The sequence below is a fragment of the Daphnia magna genome, unplaced genomic scaffold (genome assembly GCF_020631705.1).
Source record: "Daphnia magna isolate NIES unplaced genomic scaffold, ASM2063170v1.1 Dm_contigs212, whole genome shotgun sequence".
NCBI classification, from domain to species: Eukaryota; Metazoa; Arthropoda; class Branchiopoda; order Diplostraca; family Daphniidae; genus Daphnia; species Daphnia magna.
In genome coordinates this window covers 93,153-101,020 of record NW_025533180.1, presented here as the reverse complement: position 1 = coordinate 101,020, position 7,868 = coordinate 93,153, and the positions used below count along the sequence as shown (strand labels likewise).

The 7,868-nt window shown below is 37.6% G+C and overlaps 1 long non-coding RNA gene across 2 annotated transcripts; it reads left to right on the top strand.

Annotated features, from left to right (window-relative positions):
• The first annotated feature begins 323 nt into the window (after positions 1-323).
• On the top strand, positions 324-2,078 carry LOC123467645. Of its 2 annotated transcripts, none has more exons than XR_006641825.1 (3): positions 324-625; positions 823-1,252; positions 1,877-2,078. It is a non-coding gene; the product is annotated as an uncharacterized LOC123467645 (long non-coding RNA). The 2 variants fall into 2 exon arrangements; XR_006641826.1 differs by having other exon boundaries at positions 823-1,508; positions 1,574-2,078.
• The last annotated feature ends 5,790 nt before the right edge of the window (positions 2,079-7,868 follow it).

Below are 7,868 nucleotides of genomic sequence, written 5' to 3'. Positions count from 1 at the left end.
GTGTAATAGCATAAATAAATTAATTACAAACATAAACGTAAAATAGTATAAATAAACACGAAAAACAAACAAATGAAGGCGGCAGCCCGACAAAAAACTCCACACACGCCCCAGACACACCACACCCCACAAGCAGAAGGGGTGGAGAGGGATAGATATCTATTTAGAGTGAGGAGAGGGAGAGAGCCAATCAGTGGGCCAGAATAATCCCTCTGGAATGTAGCAGCGACGGTCTCAACCCTTTGAGACCGTCTTGCGGAGACCAAGTTGTAAATATACCATCATACCATCAGAGATATTGTAGCTACCATGCTGAAAAAAGCTGAAACAATGCTAAAACTCTCTGTTTTTGCTCAGTTCCATTCGATTCAATTCTTGTTCAGGCCGCTTACGGTGTTCCATAGTTTCCCCAGAACCTTGAACGCCCGACCAGTAGTTGTGAAGTTGTCGTTAAATATTTATAATAAATTAATAAATCTCCTCTATCTCTTCCGCTCGATGGTTGCTTTTCAAACCCACTTTGCTGAAACAGTGTATTTTCTTGTATCGCAGATAAAAATATCCAAAGATTTACTAGGAAGAGAACTAGTAGATCTTGTGAAAGAATCAGATCGTGAAAGAAGAAGTACGCTTACCTTTTACACTAAAAGACTAGAGACCTACCCAGTGATATAAGTATAACCTAGTAAGATGGTCAAAGCAGATTGCCCTGCTTGACCAGTATTGAAGGAACCAACACGGAAGACCGGGATGGGCTCAATGGAAACATTCTTTTTTCCCCCTTTTTTCAATCCCTCTACTTTTTGGTCTCATCCTTTTCAGGTTACAATTCTCAGCTTCAAGGTTAGAGGGGGAAGCATGGCATCATGCTTTGCATGACGGAGCTAAGTAATAACCCGGACGCCAACGAAAGCTATCGGTTTTAACCTTTCCAACCTGAATTTATTACCTTAAAACGTCACTGGGCTCCGTGGAACTAAGACGTAATAAATTCGCTTCAATGGATGGAATACCACAAACTAACTAGAAGTGTCTTACTAAAGTTAGAGAAAGTCGAGAAAGTACGTAGGCCTATTTGCCTCGGCGGCGGTACGGCTCCAATCATATATCTATTCACACAAACTTGATAAATACTTCTTTTAAATGTTTTACGTTTTGATTCTTTTACGTATTTTGAATTAAACAGGACACCATCGTAGCGAATGGAATATAGTGGGACCATTGAAGTTGTTATTCAATCTGTATCAAACAAGTAAGTAGACATGAACTTCCTTATCATTTTTGATGTTTTACCCCCTATATTAACTTGAACAGCTTGTTTTAGCCATATATAGCTATTTCTTTTGTTCAGCTGATATAGCTAAACTACTTACTTCTGAGAAACTTACTTACTTCTGAGAAAAACTTAGAAAAAAAATGTTGATAGTGAAGTTCACAGACAGAATATACAGCCATAAGAACATTTGTAGGAGGAACGTTCTCGTGAAGAAGAACGTCAAAATACGAAGGTAAAGGTAAATGGTTAAAGTAGGAAATGCTAAGTTACTCGCATTTACGACTCTACTACTGGCAGAAAACTTCTTCATAAGAACTAACATATCAAGAATATTTCCTAGACGATAATGAGAGCATGTTTGGAATACATCAGATTATTTTTCAAGTTGGTAACGTGTGCATAGTAAGCGCATCTTTAGCAGTACCAGACTTACTGGATGCTATAAAAGTATTCATTTGGAAGCAGCCTTGATGAGATTGCTGGTAGAAAATGTCAGTTTCTTTTATTTGTAACAATAAATGGATGTTTATTAGAGGAATTTTGAAATCAGCACACTATTTAAAAAAGGTTTTCTATTTCTATTTCCCCATTATCGTACAGCGATGTCGTTCCTGTCTAACATCACGGCTGCCTTTATGCTTATGTTAGAAAAAAACTTTGCGACATCACATTTCTAGCATCAGACCGAATACTCCAGAAAAGTCAATAGCAGCATACCGCTTCATGTTCAGTACCGGTTTTACCAAAAGAGAGGTGGAGGGACGCCTCATCTTTGTTCTTTACCTGTACCGTATCTTTTTTTTTGTTACAGTTTGGGGACCATTTAAAAAATTTAAAATGTTGTATCTCGACTAGGCGCCAAAATAAGAAAACATAGCCCTGTTCGCAAGGCAGCTGCAGTATCCAGTCGGAAAATTTCCCTAAAGCCGTTCTATGTCTTTGGAAAAATACACATATTTGGTAGGCTATAGTATTTTTTTGTTTGTTTCATTGTAATATATATACTGTATATATGGTGCATACATAAAGAAAAAAAAAGAAAAGAAAAGAAAATCGCAGTTATGATCGTAGCTTAGGTTAAGTTAGCATGCTCGTAAATTAAGTTAACTTAATTAAATATACTTACACTACATTTACGGTAGTGTAAGGTGAAAGGTTGAAGTAGATGGAGAAGCTCAAATAAGGTAAATCATGCCTTGGCTCACAAGGAACACCAAAAATAGCTTTTATTGTAAGGAAAAACGAAAATCAACAGCCAGCACACTACAGCACATGATACACAGGAGCGGCCAAAACTAATTTAGAACTAGTATATAATTTTTAAACTAGTATATCTACACAATTTAGGGGAAAAAACATGTCCAGAGTTTCTGGTAAAATGACTTTTATTATGCATTCAAGTGCGTAACAATTTTTTTACTATGCTTTATCTGCTGTCATCAGTAACATGCCCTCGTCCAAAATGACTAAGTCTACTCTTTTTTCTTCTTTCACGGAGCCAGCACATACTAAAAAGATGAATAAAGGAAAGTAAAAGAACAACAAAAAACTTTCGGTGAAAATCTTTGCACCGGTTACTGGTTATCGTGATTTGGAGAAGTTTTTACAGATTAGTGGGACCAGCGATTGAAAAAGGTTTCCGCAAAAATTACTGAGTTTCAAGTGATATAGAACATGTTGATTACTGTATCACAATTAATGGAGACATATCAGAGTATGATGCTTAGGTATACTGAAAACATAAAAAAAAAAACCCAGCAAATAGTATCTGTGAATGTAATATTTTTTAAAGCTGTTGCATGAGACAAAAGATTCAAGGACTGAATTGCGTAAAATTGCATTTTCTTTTGCTATAGCCAGCAATATTCTGAATTTTTTTTTATCTTAGATGGCGCTAGCGCTTCCCCTTCTGCCTGTGAGACTTGTAGAGAAGTAAGGGAACCACACAAGCATAAAGGAACCCTTCATTCGTCTTTCTGTTTTCAGTCGGGTGTAGGTTGCAAACGGTTTCATAAGTCGGCTAAAAAGTCTATGCAGAGCCCGTACGGCTTTAGGTATTTGTTTGTGAAAACACAAATGGATTCCTAATGCCGTAATGCTGGTCACATTGACTTTCCGTTTCCTCATATTCGTAAGCGCTGTGACGAAAGAAAGCTAAAGGTAAAGAAAAGCAGATTTGTTAGCAAGATTTGTAGTGTAACGATTAGCGATACAGGACTGAGCTTGACTACCAAGAATATCGGTTCCAACGACTATTGTTGATGGTAGACTCGCTGCCCTGCCATTCTCGGCTGTTTATATAAGCGGATGTTTAAGCTTTGCGTTTAGCACAAACTGGGCCGTTTTCATAGTGCTTCATTCGCCAATTTTCTTCCTTCTTCTTATCATTTTTGTTGCTCGCTTGTACCTTTTTGAAAAGCTCGAATGGATCGTCTGCGGTGCTGTATAGTTTCTTCATCCTCAATAAACGGACTATCAGCGCTGTTGGTATCGACTAAGGGCTCCATTGTCTTCGTTACGTTGCTAGTCGACAAAGACGGTCTTGCTTGATGACGGTGATGTGTTGTATTCGTTGAGGATAAGGAGTGACTGGCTGCTTAAATAAATGTACCTTCATTAGAGTGGTAGAGGCGACAACAGATAACATTGAAATGTTGTCAGATGGTGAAGTACGGTGTCAAACAGGACGATGAATTCGGGTAGTTTGGCGCGAGATATACAGTACCCTCCCAAAATAATCAACACTTCCCCGTTTTTCGCCCTTTATAACATGGGCTCTTATGGAGAAACGTCTCCTTAGTTTTTATTTTTTTACTCATTTCCCCTTAGAGTTAAATTTAAAAAAAAAATTCAGCTTACTCATTGATGAGTTTGCTTTAGAATGATGTGTGGCGCAATAATATAACGGTAATCCCCTGAACGGTTTTTATGCGTTCAGGTGTTGATAATTTTTCCCTTTTCCCCGGTTTGCGCCGCCATTAATTTAGTACTGGTTACCCCAAAAAAACCCTTTTTTTATTTTATTCATAGCTGCTTAACGGAGAATCACACTAACTTCTAGTTTGATTCGTCGTAATCAGCGTAAGTTAAATTTTTTATTCTTATAATTAAATATTTTTTTTTGTTACATTAACCCCATTCTAAAAATACTTAAATAGGGGCAAAATTTTTTTTCAGATAAACATGGAGGTTATGTATGGGTAACTTGTGGTACACGGCTGTTGTTTGTATAAAACAAGCTGTTTTAAATTCAAAAAACCAAAACAAAACAGCTATAGCAAATAGCCCAGCAAACGTCACTGCCTTGAATATGGCATTCAAGGAAAATATAATTATGGAAGGGAATACAAATATAAAGAGCGCTGTAACATGCGCCTCTAGTGGGAACAAAGGTAATCTCTACCCGAGTTACCCATACATAACCTCCATGTTTATCTGAAAAAAAATTTTGCCCCTATTTAAGTATTTTTAGAATGGGGTTAATGTAACAAAAAAAATATTTAATTATAAGAATAAAAATTTAACTTACGCTGATTACGACGAATCAAACTAGAAGTTAGTGTGATTCTCCGTTAAGCAGCTATGAATAAAATAAAAAAGGGTTTTTTTGGGGTAACCAGTACTAAATTAATGGCGGCGCAAACCGGAGAAAAGGGAAAAATTATCAACACCTGAACGCATAAAAACCGTTCAGGGGATTACCGTTATATTATTGCGCCACACATCATTCTAAAGCAAACTCATCAATGAGTAAGCTGAATTTTTTTTTAAAATTTAACTCTAAGGGGAAATGAGTAAAAAAATAAAAACTAAGGAGACGTTTCTCCATAAGAGCCCATGTTATAAAGGGCGAAAAACGGGGAAGTGTTGATTATTTTGGGAGGGTACTGTAAGAGTTGGAATGAAAGTGTAAAGAGATAATGGGTTTATTCGTTCTTCCCTTGGTAGCGAATGCTCCTTTTTCCCTTTTTTGTTTTAAACTAACCCCCCCCCCCACCAAAAAAGCGAACGGTTTTTTTTTTCAGTGCGAGTGAAGGAAGGAGGAAAGAAAATAAAATAAATGTTGAGAATAAAAAAAAATCTTTTTCACAGGTTTCAAAAATTGACCGCTAGGTGTCAGTTACTGTTGCTATTTACTATTTTATACAGATTGTTGAAAGTGAAAGTAAAATTTGTCCCCAGGCATTGTATATACAGGTATTTTTATTTATATATATGTGAAACGAGATCATGGGTTTATTCATTCTTCACTTTACGGAATAATCAAATTTAAAGCCGTTTAAAATAAATAACAGAGACAGCTGATCCACAATGCAAATGTATTAGTTACTATGTCTAAGTCTACAATTATAATTTAGATGAGGTGTGACATACCAATTGGGAACAGTTGAACAACGTGAGACAGAATATCCAATTCACTGAATTAAGATAACTGAACTGAACTGATACCTTAAAACAGAGTCGTTAGGTCACAGAGCTCAGAAGGGAACCGGGATGGAACCGGAAAGGAAACTAAGAAAAAAGGAACTCGTCGGGAGCCCGAAAGGAACTGACTTTGAGAGGAAAATCACGGCCTTTTTATATGGAAAAGATGCGGCCGTAACCCGAATAAAGCAAACAATAGGGAAATAAGGCTCCGTGCAAAAGAGACCCTGACTCGAGTTGACAGTTTTGTCAACTCATTTAAGTCGAATGTTAGGGAGGTTAAGAAGTACCCATCCGCTAGGATGAGTCATGGAGGGGGGAGAAGAATTATAGTTTTAGGCCGTAAAATTTACGGGAGATAGCGAGAGTTTGAGATATAAATTAGTATTTAATAGTCCTGCGTTAAAGCCACCCCCGAACTGTGGTGACAGTTCGGACAGGTCACTTAACTAGGGTTTAAGTGAATAATTAGTAAAAATATTTCTAAATCTAAGGGTTATTTATGCATTGTGATCTTAATCTAAAAAGGGGTTGAATATTCTGGCGTACGTGGTACAGGTGCAAGAATATTCTAGGCGTAAGAACAGGTAGGAAGATGTTCTGGAAGTTTTCGGCTAGACGAGGGTGCTTCCGTGTTAGTCGGCTGATGTAAGAATATGTCTTCGGGTGGTGCAGGTGTCTTTTGGGAAGTCGATGGGAAATATGTCCGTTCTGTTGCTGCTTGCAGTCTTATGGTGGGTTCAAGTGGAGGCTGTGTGACGATGGATGTGGGGGAGATAAAGTGAAGAAGCCATGATTGAATAATGGGAATTCTGTTACAACTGCTAGACCAATGAAGAACATGATGATCTTGAATGTTTCCCACCAGCTCATATGTTCCCAGCCGTTTGTAAACGGTTTTTTTGTTTGTTCGTATTATGGAATGAATAAATTACAAGGTAATAATATGGAGGTTGTATTGTTTTTAATTCTGTAGAGTTGAAAAGACAAGAAAAATGGAGGTATGGTGCTCCTACTGCTTGAACCATTGTAGGCACACGCTTACCAATCCAAGCAGTAGACCCATACCGATAAAGAAAATTTTTAAGGCCTCAGTCTTCTCTTTGTTCTCGTACCAGAATTGGCATTAAAGCTTGCGCTCCAAATCCGCTTCTGAATCCCAGTAATTTGGTTCGGTCGTGGAACCAAAACGACTAGGAAGAGGAAAAAATATCCCGTTAGCGCAGCTAACGATTTTTTCTTTCATTAGATTAAGTGAAGTTTCTTCTTGTTTTGCTTTAGCCTCAGCTTCTTCGGAAGCTTTGGCTATTGCCTCTTTCTGTGCTATCGCTTCTTTTTCCCTCTGTTCCTCTAAGCTAACCATACAAAAAAATGACAAATAAAACAAAATATATTTGGGAAAAATTAATTATTTCTCGTGTTACTTACTCCTTGCATGCTTTGATATAAACCGGGTCATCAGGATCTAAATCCTGATAACGTGGGTGTCCAAAGTAAATTAGAGGCCAGGGTGTACCCTGACGCGAATTTTGGTGAATGAGGGACTCTTCTAAATAGGAATCCCAATCGTTATTCGAGAACGAACCGATCAGGTTCAGTTCTTCACTTGATATCGATTCTATATCGGGGTAGTTATCGTCCATAGTGGAAAGAATGGACTGACTTTTCGATGCTAACTGCCTCTTTATATAGTCCTAGCTTCCCCTGGATTAGGCCACGTGTTGGTGGGCCTAGAAAAAAAATAGGGTGGCTTGGGTTTTCATAATCATGAGATCTTCCTTTTTTTTTTTTTTAATTTTTTATTACTTTTAGTTTTATTTAGTTTTGTTTCTACATTTAATTTTGTTTTGTTTTGTTTTGTTTGCAAGAACATCAGACTCTATTATTCCTCTATTAGCCTTTGAGGTTTCTTTACAATCCTTTTACTGCGTGCTTGTTGGACGGTAAAAGTGGGATCAGTTGTTACGATAGTAAGGTCAGGCTGGGAAGTTAGAAGAGTTATTTCTAAAGTGTCATTTTCTGGTTTGTCTTCGTTTAGAGGTTCTGTGACGATTGTATCGTTACCCGCCGGTTGCAGATCAATATCGGTCTTTGGGGACTGAAGAGGGTCTGCATTATCTTCTGTTAAGGGTATATTGTCTCTATGTTCTAGAGTTGTGTCACTCTC